At 36.1% G+C, this 14,126-nt stretch overlaps 1 protein-coding gene and 1 non-coding gene across 23 annotated transcripts in view; one reads left to right on the forward strand and one right to left on the reverse strand.

Moving 5' to 3' along the window:
* MTERF1 (mitochondrial transcription termination factor 1) overlaps window positions 1-14,126 on the reverse strand; it is a 547,773-nt gene that overhangs the window by 457,408 nt on the left and 76,239 nt on the right. The window lies entirely within an intron of this gene.
* On the forward strand, window positions 5,357-5,429 carry TRNAW-CCA (transfer RNA tryptophan (anticodon CCA)). The gene has a single exon. It is a non-coding gene; the product is annotated as a tRNA-Trp (tRNA).

Consider the following 14,126-nt stretch of genomic DNA (forward strand, 5'->3'; position numbering starts at 1 on the left):
CAATCTGGAAGAGGCCAGCAGGAGCCTGTGAAGGATCTTAAGTGAACTCTTGGCCACACTCCCCATAAGTCTGCTCTTATTTAGATAGCTGTGCAGATGGACATATCACAAAATGTTCTCACGATATGAAAATATGCCAAAAGGAATAAGCAAATCCTAACTCCAGTTTAGAGTCAAAGGTAGGAATGTGGATATGATCCAGGGCAATGCAACGCTGAGCAGGCTGAGTGGAGAGACATTTAATGATTCATCTAACCAGCTGGCTTTCAGGAGGGCTCCAAATGCACTGGCCCCTGGAATATTTATTTTTGCCCCCAGCACTGCAGGCACTAAGACAAAAAGCATGGAGCGGGTAGTGGGCTAGTAAGACAGGAGGACAATTGTAGTGTTGTTTAGGCACAACCTTATTCTGTTCCCCGGAGGTTAGAGAAATTATTTCCTTTAACTACATAAACTCATTTATTTAAATTATATCAGAGATAAGATATTGCATTCTTTTGGAGTCAAGTGCAGTTCCTTTCAACAAATCTTCATGTCAGAACTTTCTAAAGTTCTATACCAGGCCTTCAATGCTAAAATTGGGTAAAGGTCCTTTGTATGAAAATGCTTCTTAATAAATTACCTACTAATAAAAGTATTTGCCCTTTTTTCTTTTTGAGCAATTTATCACCAGTGGAAATACCAAGGAATGACTTGAGAGCTACCCCACCATAATATTCAATAGCCCATTCCAAGCCACCCCAAATAAACACACAATCCTAAGTAAACCACTGGGTTGGTTATTCAAATACTACGGGAAATTTCCCTGTACCTCTTTCCTAACAGCCACCATAAGCATGTCCTATATGGAAATTCTAGAACCATAACGTCCTCTTTCTTTTTCTTTTTCTCCTTTTTCCAGCTCCATGTTTCTTAAACTAGTTTCCTTCAAAGTCTCTGCTGTAAAGAAGTAGGCATTAGTAGAGAAAGAAATTTGTTTAGTGGCCATATCCCAAGCCTCAGTTAATATCTTCTTTCCTTTCTCGTTTTTTCTTAGGATGTGATACAACATAACACAACATAACATAACATAACATAACATAACATAACATATGATACAATATTTCTGTTACTATTATAATATAATGCCACATAGTGACTCTGAAGTTGTAATTAGTAGATAGGAAACAAAAATATACTTTCCAGGATGGGTCACCGTGATAGGGCTAACCCTCAATCTTGCAAAGTTGAGGCTATAGTTACTGTAGTAACATACCATAGTCTGGATATGCTTCATATGTTGTCTCCCATGGGTAGCCTTGCCAGATACCAGTCACCCAACAGAAAGACAAGTACCAGGCAAGAAAGGACAAAGCTCCTCTGAGTCCCTATAGCACTTTATTTGTGCTATTAATATATCATTTTATATATTATAACAGAGTTAATTATTAATATGCCATGTCTCTCCCTAGATTATGAGCTATCTGAGGGCAAAATTCATAACATATTTATCATTATCTGATTACCTCTTCACACAAAGCTTAGCACACAGTTGTTAACAAAAAATGTGTGTTCAATGAATGAATGTCATAAATTAAGACAACCTCTTGTAGAAGGAACCTCTACACCAAATTTGACAATCATGGCAACTGGTTGTCTTTAGAAAGGAGGGTAGGCGGAATGGAGATCTGATTTAGCTGAAAAGAAAGATGAGATAACAGGAAGTCAAAAAAGAAGAAAATGGAGAAAACAAATCTAGTTTTCTTCCAAAATATCAGCTTTATGACCTATTGAAACTCATATGTGTAGGTACACACTATATGTTTAGAAGTACCCATCATGACTGTGATAAGTCTGAAAGTCCTAGCCTTCCAAGCCTTGAGCCTAGAGAAGTGGAAAAAGCTACTAATTTGAGCCAACATGTGATGAACTGGAGGAATCCATAATAGTTTATCTGTCATCTTGGTTTCATATGTCAATGGGTCCATTGAGCACAGTGAGGATCCACTGAGAGGAAATGAAAACTTAGTAGATTCCTCAAGATAAGTAGGTCTCCTGAGTGTGACATACCTGCTCCTACTATGGCCTGTTTCTCCAGCCTCCAGCATTTGAATCCAATGAATGTCCACAAGACCAACAGTGATTTCATGACAAGAAAGAAACAAGGTGCCACCTATCACGGGAGCCACAAATTGTTAGAATCACCTCATTTAGGTGAGTGTAAAAAAAAGACCTGGACAAGGAGGTATTCTGAGAAGTCACCTTAGTCCAAGAAACAGCACCAACTAAAACAACCAGGTGTGAATTTTAAAACAGGTAGTACCCAAATAACTCATAATCTTCTTTTTATACATAAGCTCTGATTGGTGTTTTTGTTATTTGAACGTTGAATTCACCTGAAATTAGTGTGTCTTTGTTCAGACTGCTATAACAAAATACCATAGACCAGGTGGCTTAAACAATACATACTTATTTGTCACAGTTCTGGAGACTGGGAAGTCCAAGATCAAGGTGTCTGGTGAGATCCCTCTTCCTGGTTTGCAGAAGGCTGCCTTCTTGCTGAATCCTCACATGGCAGAGACAGATCATCTCTCTTCTGTCTCTTCTTATAAAGGCACTAATCCCATTCATGAGAGCTCCACCCTCATGACCTAATTACTTACCAAAGCTCCATCTCTAAATGCCACCACATTGAAGAGTAGGGCTTCAACATTTGAAATGGGGTTTGGGAGGGGATGGAAAATAGACACAAACATCCAGTGCATAGCAGTGTGTGACTAAATTAAAGGATTTCCCATACTTAGTCATCAAGAGAAGAGGGCTTTAGAAAGGTCTCTAAGATCTACTTTTGAATCCAAGGACATTAAGAACATTAAGTCTTCCTTTGGTTCCTTGCTAAGAGATCCCATCACAATTAAGAATAATTAGAAAATAATTAGAAATAATTAGAAAATGAGCTAACAGTCTGACTTTAGCCTCCTTTCTCCAGCCTCCAACATTTGGATCCCAGTGACCATTCACAAAACCAACAAAATAATAGGCAATATACCCTCTCTGAACACAATGTCTTATCATACACAGTCTCTCCTCTCCAGAATAAAACAGGAAACATATGGATCTCAATGTTTTCAATCTTTTGCTTGCCCATGTTCAATGAATTCTTAAGGGGAATTAATCTAATGAGTTTCAAGCCATGAGCCAAATATGATCATGGTCAAGAATAACACCTATATCCCTGGCAGAGTAAAAACTTTAAATTACTAAGACAATGGTTAACAAATAAATAATTTTCTAGGAAACTCTAGAAGAGAAATGCAAAGTATATGCAAGCTTGAGCATATTTTCCTTTAACTCTTTCCCAGAAATAAATTTATGGAAAAAATAAATTTCGAGTGTTATCTAGAGTCAGAGACAACTAAACTCCATCCATGAGAATTACCATTAGTGGCAAAATCAGCCAGACAAGTTTATTTTGCATCACTTAATGCCAGCAAACAAAACATGAACACTAAAGTGTGAAAGAAAATTCTTAAGCTGATTTCAAATCACAGGCATATGTTTGGCTGGAAAAACACATTGAGGAACCAACACTTCAAAGGAAAATCCTTTAGAAATGGAATCACTGGCACTAGACCCACAGTCTGTTAAATTGTTTGACCAAAAAGACTGCTTCAAGAATCCTCAGCTCTTTACTCCTATAACCAAAGCAGGAATATTTGGAAGCAGTCCTGAAACCATAACTTCACTTGTGACACAATCCCTTTTCCATAACCCTGGCCAAACAGTCTAACTCTCTAAGGAACCAAGAATCAAGCAACCTCTTGTTCTTGATGTATCCAAGTAAAAAGGACTTCCCAAAGGTGATTAACTGTGAAACAAATAGAATGCAAAACTACTCCACAGATGCACCACTACTTTTGATAGTCATAATATTATCAACTTTGAGTTGTTATTTTCTTGTAGGCTCATTTACGCCTTATCTTTCAGATTACTGTGTATTTGTGTGTGTGTATGTGTGTGAGTACATATACCCACATATAAATAACAAAAGAACTTCAATTCAGGACTTAAAATCAATGACAATTTTTAAACCACTTGAGGGAAAGTTTGAGAAAACTTTTGTCTTTCATTTATTTTGTTCCACAAATCAAGTACACATTTAATTCTCTATGTTTATTGAATAAGCTTAGATGGAAGAAGGCAAATAGTAGAGGATGAGAATAAATTCCCCATCCAGACAGTCTTAGTTGGAACATAAATTATAGTTGTGAACATAAATTATACATAGAAAAGCCATTATATACATATATGCATATTTCTGAGTGTTTACATTCCTCATAAAATGAGTATAAGAGGGGACAATTCCCATATCTCTAGGTGCCAGCAGCATTGAAAGCATTTAGTAAGAGATAAATAATTTTCAGAAGTTTTTCAAAACCAATCCTTTTCCAAGTACTTTATGTGCATTAAGTTCACCTTTCATTCAGCTACAAATTAGGAAATGTACACTACCCATATACCAAGAAAGTTCTCTGTGATGCTAAGTAGTGTGAGAGTTGGTTCTACTTCTGCCGAAAGAGTTGAAGAGCAAAGGAGAACAAGGGATTATATAAGACATTCCCAACAAAGGCTTGCTCTGATTCTCCATCTCAAGGCTGGACAATGCAAAGTGATAAAAACTTCAGCTATTCTCATTACACTCCTAGGTTATCACCTCTAGGTTATCATCAGTTGCATGTCTCAGCAATTAGTTGTAAAAATGCAAACCTCTCTGACTTCTGGTTTTCAGGATTCTTGAAACTAAAAAGAAACTTACTCTAGAAAGAATGAAGATAAAGACTAAATGGCAAATGAATGAGTTATCTAGCAGATACTTTCATCAGTTGAACAGTCGTAACTTTGTCTTGTTTAGTAAACCTCAAAAGAAGATCTCACGTGTCCCCTCTTCCTTGCCCTATCTCTCTCCATCACCCTACACCACCCCCGAGTTGGAATGAATCTCATCCTTCTTTATGTTCCCATAACATTTTGTTCAAATACTTATCACATCCTGCTATAGCTATACCATAATTGCATGTATGTCTGATCTCCCCCACTGGATAGCAAATTGGTTGAGATCAGAGAATAGGTTTCATTTTACATTTTTTTCTCTCCAGTGTGCTTTAAAATAAATGTTTGTTGGATTAAATCAAATTGAAAATAATTAAAAGTACTTCAAATAGTTGAATCCCTACTGCCTGTATAGGATATTTATCATGAAGTTGAAAAATGTCCACATGTGAAGTCTGTAGCAAAAATTGTGGGAGTAGCAAATGAACCGGGAGTATGACAGATTAGGAATTGCTTTTTTTTTCCTTAAGAAGGACATAATGGGACTTCCCTGGTGGTCCAGTGGTTAAGACACCATGCTCCCAATGCAGGGGGTCCAGGTTCGATCCCTGGTCAGGGAACTAAGATCCCACATACCGCAACTAAGCCCCTGCACCGCAACTACAGAGCCCGCATGCTCTAGAGCCTGAGTAAACCGCAACCAGAGAATCCCTCGCACCGCAACAAAGACCCAGTTCAGCCAAAATTAATTAATTAATTAATTTTAAAAAAATTTTTAAAGGACATAGTATTATATTCAGAAGCCAAGATAAGCATCCTGTTATCCAGGTGAATGAGAATCTATTAAAACAGGATTGCATAGGGCCTTTCTGAAGTAAATGGGTACAAATACAGAGAAAGAGTTTAGAGCAGGAGTTAAGAATAAGGACTCTAAACTTAAAGGGTCTCCCAATAGCCAATTTGGGGAATATTTGAGCAACAAAATAAATAATTATAGTAACAGATATAACCCATAGAATAAAATAAGAACTGAGGTAGTCTCTACTGATATAAATAATGACAGCCCTTCCTTGCAGTAGAATTCCACTAATAACTGTAGAAGAAATGGTGGAAATAGAAAATCGCCATACAGCAAACACCACCATTAGAACTGTTTCAGGCAAGTATCGTTAATAGATGCTAAAATTCAGGGCAAGAGTATGATGAGAAGCAGGAAATTTACACTGTCTCAAAATATCATTTGACAGCAAATGAATGAGACTTCTTTAACAAATAAAACTCTACATCCAGTGAGTGGTCCTGTAATATTGTCTTGAAAGACTGTATATACTTACTCCTGTTTGGTATATTTTTTAAACTACAATTTCAAGTGTAAAAGGCAAAAATGGTATATTTTCAGTGGAGAAATCTGGCAGACACCACATTAACCAAATGATCAAATTTAACATCACCAGTGATGGACAAATCAAAATTATATGCCTCTGATATGATTCACAACATCACTTCTACAGCATTTTGGCAAAAAAGGCAAAACCTGAATTTAATCATGAGGAAATATCAGACAAATCCAAATTGAAGGCCATTCAATGAAATAATTGCCCAATACTCTTAAATGGTGTCATGAGCATAAAAGACCAAAAAAAAAATTATCAGGAACTTCCTAGATTGGAAGAGACACTACAACTAAATGCTTGTGTGAGTTTGACTATGTTAGATTCCTCGTATAAGTGGTATCCTGTAGTATTTATCTTTCTGTGTCTGGCTTAATTCACTTAGCCTAATATCCTCTAGTTTCATCCATGTTTTTGCAAATGGCAGGATTTCCTTCTTTCTCATGGCTGAATAACATTCATACATATGTATACACACACACACACACACATACACACACACACACACACACACACCCCACATTCTCTTTATCTATTCATTAGTCAATAGAGTTAAGTTGCTTCCATGTCTTGGCTATTGTGAATTATGCTGCAATGAACATGGGAACATAGATATCTCTTTGAGATACTGATTTCATTTCCTTCAGGATATATACACACATTTGCTGGATCAAATGGTAGTCCTATTTTTAATTTTTTTTTTTTTTTTTGGTACACGGGCCTCTCACTGTTGTGGCCTCTCCCGTTGTGGAGCACAGGCTCCGGACGCGCAGGCTCAGCGGCCGTGGCTCACGGGCCCAGCCACTCCGTGGCATGTGGGATCTTCCCGGACCGGGGCATGAACCCGTGTCCCCTGAATCGGCAGGCGGACTCTCAACCACTGCGCCACCAGGGAAGCCCTATTTTTAATTTTTTGAGGACTCTCCATACTGTATTCCAGAGTGACTGCACCAATTTATATTCCCACCAACAGTGCACAAGGATTCCTTTTTCTCCACATCCTTGCCAACATCTGTTATCTCTTGTCTTTTTGATAAAGCCATTCTAACTAGTGTGAGGTGATATTTCATTGTGGTTTTGATTTGCATTTCCCTGATTAGTGATATCGAGCACATTTTCACCTGTAGGCCATTTGGACATCTTCTTTGGAAAACTGTCTATTCAGTTCCTATGTCCAGTTTTTAATTGGTTTATTTGGTTTTTTGCTACTGAGTTGCATGAATTCCTCATAGTTTTTAGATATTAACCCCATATCAGATAGATAGTTTGCAAATACTTTTTCCCATTCAAAAGGGTACCTTTTTGTTTTGTTGACTGTTTCCTTTGCTGTGCAGAAGCATTTTAGTTTGATGTAGTCCCAACTGTCTACTTTTGTTTTTGTTGCCAATGCTTTTGGTGTCATATTCAAGAAATCATTGCCAAAACCAATGTCAAGAAACACTTTTCCCCTATGTTTTCTTTTAGGAGTTTTATGATTTCAGGTCTTATGTTTAAGTCTTTAATCCATCTTGAGTTAATGTTTGTGTATTATGTAAAATAAGGATTCAATTTCATTCTTTTGCATGTGGATATCCAGTTTTTCTAATACCATTTATTGAAGAGACTATCCTTTTTCCATTGTGTATTCTTGGCATCCTCATCTAAGATCAGTTGACATATATGCATGGGTTTATTTCTGGGCTCTCAATTCTTAATGACTTCATACTTTTCCAAAAATTCAGCCTCCCCTCAAAAGTTATTCAAAGAGATATGCTACAGATTTTAAAAAAACAATTTCCATGGCATTCCAAAAATACTTTAATAGGTGAATTGTTGAAATAAGTAGATGGTTTGCCAGGAAAAGCACTTTGAAGCAACCATATTTTAGATATATAGATTCTGAATTAAGTGTTTTAAAAATCAGATTTTAGACATATTTTATCTCTGTTATAAGCAGCAAACTATGAACCAGATGAAGAGCAGTTTCTGTCTTTTTGTACTGGCAACATACAATTGCTGTTCTTTATTTGATTTGAAGATACATACATAAAATCTACTCCTAAACATTTTCAAAGCAAGTATTTCTTTTTATGTTTCAGTACATTTAAATTAGTATTTTGTTTTTGTTTTTTGGGTTTTTTGTTTGTTTGGAGCTTTTGTTATTATTGTTTTGTCTTGTTTTGTTTTGCCTCTAAAAAGTGTGCAGTACTTCTTGGGCTCACTAGCAGGACTCTGGAATTTCACAAAACCTGAGGTGGAAATTACAATCCTGAACTAAGGACTGTAACACACAAGATTATGAAAAGTCTGGCATTATTTCAAGTCAGGATTTTCTTCCATATCCAATTTCACCCAAAGTCAAGCATTAGTCAGTCTTCACCTTTCATACAGCAGAAAGGAGATTTGATTAATATGATTTCTTTATAGAAAAATCTAAGAAGATTAAGGCACAATGATATAGGGAATGTATGCCCTTTCTCAACATGACATTCTTCAGCACTATATAGAGGTCTGAACATCTTTCTAGTCATTAGATTGTTCACACTAGCTGCATGTGAAAGAGAAAAAAATCTATCATGGGGGAAAACTTCCATTTTTTTCACATTTTAGTTTCCACCTCACGAACGGCTCAACAAATCTGGAGGTTGGTATTGATTTCATTCTATAACTAAGCAGGAAAGTGCATCTTTCAAGCAAACATTTGCAGATCATTTCCCCTCATCCATCCCACCCCTGTTTTGGGGGTTATGTTTTGTGATGGTCTCCAAGGAAAAAAATTAGAACCTTCTAGATGACTTCTGTACTCAGTGAAGCACAATGCAAAATAAATCTAATTGGAGTGATTTCCATTAACTATTTTCCATCTGTACATTCTGAAAATCCAATACTAACCAGGAGGCATGATTTTCTGCTTTTCTGATATGAGGAAATGAATTCAAACCTGGTTAAAATATATATTTATATATATAAATTTTATATATAAACATATATATGAAAATAAAATGTCATCTCCCACTTTTACTTTATATATGTTTGTGTGAATATATATATACATATATGTTGAGAGAAAAAGAATAAAATTAAAATACCTTTCCCTAGACCTTCTCAACTTTCAGAATATGGGTATTATACTCCCACTGCTTTGCTCAAATGCAGACCATTTGAGAACATGATAGATGAGGGAGTAAATTACCTTCAATAGACCATTTCCAAGGTTGTTTTCTCCTTAGACTATCACATGTCAATTTGATGGATATGAATCTGAAGATTCAGTTACAATAGAAAGGGCTACAGGGTCAGAATTCACTGTGCAGCCTTCTTTGTACATCTCAGCAGCCCAGCTAAGACACTTCAGTGCTCACAACTTAAAGAACCCCTACTGTACCAGTCAGGGGCCTCTTGATCCCATGCTTCTCTTCAGAAATCTGACAAACCATGCAAGGCTACCTAAACAGACACGAAACTTACCTTAGTTCTGGGGGCGGGGTGGGGAGGAGGAAGCAGATAAACTTCGTATTTAACATCCATATGCTCAAAGGCAATTTATACTTTATATGATGACACAAACACATAACTCCTGACTTTGAAAACAAGTTTTAAAGTAGGCTTTTTACCTGTTTTAATAGTCTTTACAGCAAAGTAGAATATAATACTGTTATGTTAATTAGTCAGTTACTCCTACTACTGCTAGTTTTGACACATGAATCCTAGTATAGATCAAACAGAAAAAAAAAACTATAATATAACTCATCCTAGAAAAAGTAATGTGCTTACTTGAATAGAAGGGACTCACTAAAACTCAGTATCTGTTCTTAAGTAAAACCTTAAGTTTTTGTTATTAATATCACAAAGAAAAGATATATAAAACCAAGAGTTAGCATATTTAATAGAGAAACAATGAGTCAAGGATACCCAATGCCCTCACAATGCTTTCCTAGTAGGTTGAACCACATGAAATTGAAGGCCAAAAACAGTCAAATATCAACAATTTCATATGTTTCCATATAATACTTAATACTTTACTATAATACAAGTTAGATCTAGAATCTATCCACTTCTCCCTATTTCCACCACCACCCTAGTTGAAGACATCATCTTTCATCTGGAAAACTTCAACAGCCTCCCAACTGGGCTCCCTGCCTCCACCCTCTTCTAGAATTTATTTTCTCTTCTATAACTAGAGTGGTCCTTTTTTAACTTTTTATTTGCTTAACACACATACATAAAAGTGCACAAATCATGAACGTACAACTTGATGGATTTTCACAAACTGAACACATTCATGCAACTAGTGACCAGATCAATAAATAGAATATTCACATAAATGGACTCATACAATGTGTTCTTCACTGCATTTGGCTTTTTTCACTCAACACTGTACTTGGGTTGGCTTGTTGTTTCATGCTACTGTGTGTAGCAGCAAATCGTTCATTCTCCTTGCTGTAGAACATTCCATTGTATCAGTATATCACAACTTATTTATCTATTCCACTGTCGATGAACCAGAGTGACCTTTTAAAAATGTAGATAAGATCAGGTAATTTCCCTAATTAAAACTCTTCGCTTGCTTCCTATTGCATTTAAAAGATCCGTAGCCTTTACCATGGTGCTAGCCCACCTCTGCAATTCACCTTACCACACTCCCAGCTTCTCTCTCTAACCCCATGGCTCTAGCCACACAGTCCTTATTTCTATTTCTTTTCTCTGTTACATACTAAGCTCTTTCCCAGCACAGAGCCTTCACACAGGCTAGTAACTTTCTGGAATGTTTTCCCTTACCACAACCATCACATCCTCTACCCACCCAAATCAAGGCCAAATTTACAGGGCTGGCTCTGACTCAGCTTATAAAGAAGTCATCTTTTCAAACATGCCTTCCTTAAACTCTTCCTTGGAATACCACCTTACTCTATTCTATACCACCCTGTTTGTTTCACTTTGACCTTTCACTTTATTTCACCTTGACTTTTCACTTTAGCTCTGAGAGGAAAATATTAAGGGTGAAACGCCTACATTATTGAGAGCAGAGAGAAATACAATTTGGTTATTTTTAAATCACAGCTCCAGTGAGGGGGGGGGAAAGGAGATTTAATATCTAGGTTACAACCAAATCTCAATTCATGAAATCAATTCAATCAATTTAATAGAAACATCATTCTAGCTGGTTATATAATCTACAGCTGTTGTTTTTTTTTTAATGGTTAACAATTTTTCACTTTTCACTATGTTGCTTTGGCATCATAGCCAGTTAATATCAGAATTACAGGCTCTGATGGTCCGCAACTAGAGAAATGTTGGGACCAAGGTCTTGTTATTGCAATCTCCAAATTCCTAACTAAACTTTTAAGGTGCCCTGCAACACACCTCATGGGAGTGTTCCCTGTAGGCCAAGTGGCACCAACTCCCCACAAAACCATAAACAAAGAGTTCCAAGAACAAAATCACTCCATCTGAAGAAAGGGAGGTTTTATACGGAGAGCGTTTACAATGTTTTCTACAAAGGTACAAAATGTTTCTATGAAGGAAAATGAAGCAAAATTTTGACTTAGCTTTCCAAAACTAAACTAGAATTTTCAATGAACCAACCTGAGAAAGTAAACCAGTGCATTTATGCAATTTGCAAGTCCTGGACACTTCTAATTAAGCAACGAAAAGTGGTATGTTTTTTAAAATGTAATGTATTTTTAAAGGGTAGTAGGGAAATTAAATGTGTTCAGTTGGGTTTAACTTCTTCATGAAATAAGCTTCTTATTCTGGTAAGAAATGGGTCATAGCAATAAAAGTGTGCTGTAAATTCAACTTGACAAATGAGAAAATGAATTCCTCAGGGTAAGGCCTATTAAAGGAATATTTTAATTTAATCATGCAATGAATATTTTTGAGAAGCTTCTATATATGCAAGAAACCTGCCTTATATATTTTAATGAGGTAAAACATAGTATTAGTTAATATAGTAATAGTTTATTCTATTACCAACTTCTCAGCCATAATAGAAAAAGACCAAACATAACGAAAAAAATGTTAAACCCATATATGAAGATGCCAGCTTCCAATATTTGCTTGTAAACTTCAAAATTCAACATGTTACACCCACAACTTAAAGGCATGTACAGAGCATTAGTCATTTCAGTGAACAAAAAAACAGCCTGCTTCTTTGGCATAAAATGTGATATGATGCCACCTTATGGTTGAAAATTAAAAATGATGATAAACAATAATTTTTCAGATATACCTTCTTAGATCCCTGGGGGGAAAAATGGTGTGTACTACTAAATCTGTAAAATTCACAAATCTAAATACACACAACCAACTTAATCCTGGGAAGAAAATATAAAAGGGTTACAATGGAAGTGTGCAATATCTGACACACAGGAAGACTGCATTTTGTCAAGGGGGTCTGCTCATCTGTCTGCCTATTCTAGGTATTTTCATAGCAAATGTCAGTTGGGTTTTCGTAGTTCAAATAGCTGTTCTTTACTCCCAAGTTCAAAAAACAACAAAAATATACAGTGAAACCAAGTGAAAAATTTTGGAATTAACCACTTTCAATTTACTAGATATTAGGTTAAATGATATGAAAGTCCCAGTTCTGTGGATCAAAAATGGTCAAATATTAGAAATTTTATATCATTCTTTGCATGGTAAGCTTAAGCATAAATGCAAATTTAAGGAAGTTAAAAAATAAACAAATATAACTGTAGTATTAGTCCAATACTAAGTGTCAGATGCTCCCCACTGGAGAAACGGGGCTTGGTCCTTCCCATGTGCTCTTCATCAACGGCACTTCTCTGTGGCTACTGATCTTCTTGGGCCCTATGTACTTTCATATCCTCCACTGATCTATGATTCACTTCCTTGTAAGGATTGCAGACATTTCTCACTCAGTCTGCAATAGCTCAAAGTTCCAACTTTAAAGATGAGCATCACTATCAACCAAATTATTCTAGTCCTAATTAATTCTGTTTTTATTTACTGTTGAACAAATCCAAGAATTTGGGGAAATGCGTATCTCCTTCAATGCTTATTTAATAAAATGCTGTTTCCAAAATCCTTTGTCATTGCAACATTGCTGTAAAGCCTCAATGGTTCCTAAGAAGAAGAAGTACTTTCTGGCCTGAAAGCTACCAGAAAAGGCTCTCCTTTTATTTGAAAGTTATTTCTCCTGTTATGCTATCAAATATTCTTCTTCCTTCCCCTTTCTCCAGCAATGGTAGCTGTGGTTAAAACTCTCCAGTGGCTTTATAATAGAAATTTTCAGTGCTCAATTGTTGACTCCTTATCAGATATGTAGGTTATTCTATCTTAGCAGTAAATTTTTAGAAAATGTTATAGGAAAGTGATAGAAACAAACCCACTTGCAGACAAGGCTCTATTTAAGGGATACTCATGCATATAGAACTACTGTAAAATTCAAGAAATCAAATATAAAGTGCTAATATCAGGGGAAACTGGATAAAGATTATATGGGAACTATCTGTATTATCTCTGCAGATTTTCCATACATTTAGAATTATTCCAAAACAAAAGTTTATTAAAAAAAAAAGTGCAGGGAATCAGAATCAAAGTCACAGGTAATTTATCTTCTCTCTAACCACTTTACCAGATTGCGGTCTCTTTTCCTCCTTTGCACATTTACTTATGTATCTCACATACACAGGATCCTTTACATCTGCTAAGAGATTGGAGCTGTCACCTTACTCCTGAGGAGAAAGGCCAGCTTGGTGGCTGCTGGTTTGAAGTTCCCTGTTCAAATGCCAATGTAGATAGAGACATGATTGCTTTGAGAGCTTAGCCAGGTCACTTCCCTCTCTGTGATTTCCTTTTGTCTTATGCCTAAAGGGACAGATAATTCTTACCTCCCACCTCTACCAGAAAAGGAAAGAAAGTTAAAATGTTTATCTGAACATATTTTTTTTAAAGTAAAAACACTTTTAAGTGCCAGTTTCA

The sequence above is a fragment of the Orcinus orca genome, chromosome 9 (genome assembly GCF_937001465.1).
Source record: "Orcinus orca chromosome 9, mOrcOrc1.1, whole genome shotgun sequence".
NCBI classification, from domain to species: Eukaryota; Metazoa; Chordata; class Mammalia; order Artiodactyla; family Delphinidae; genus Orcinus; species Orcinus orca.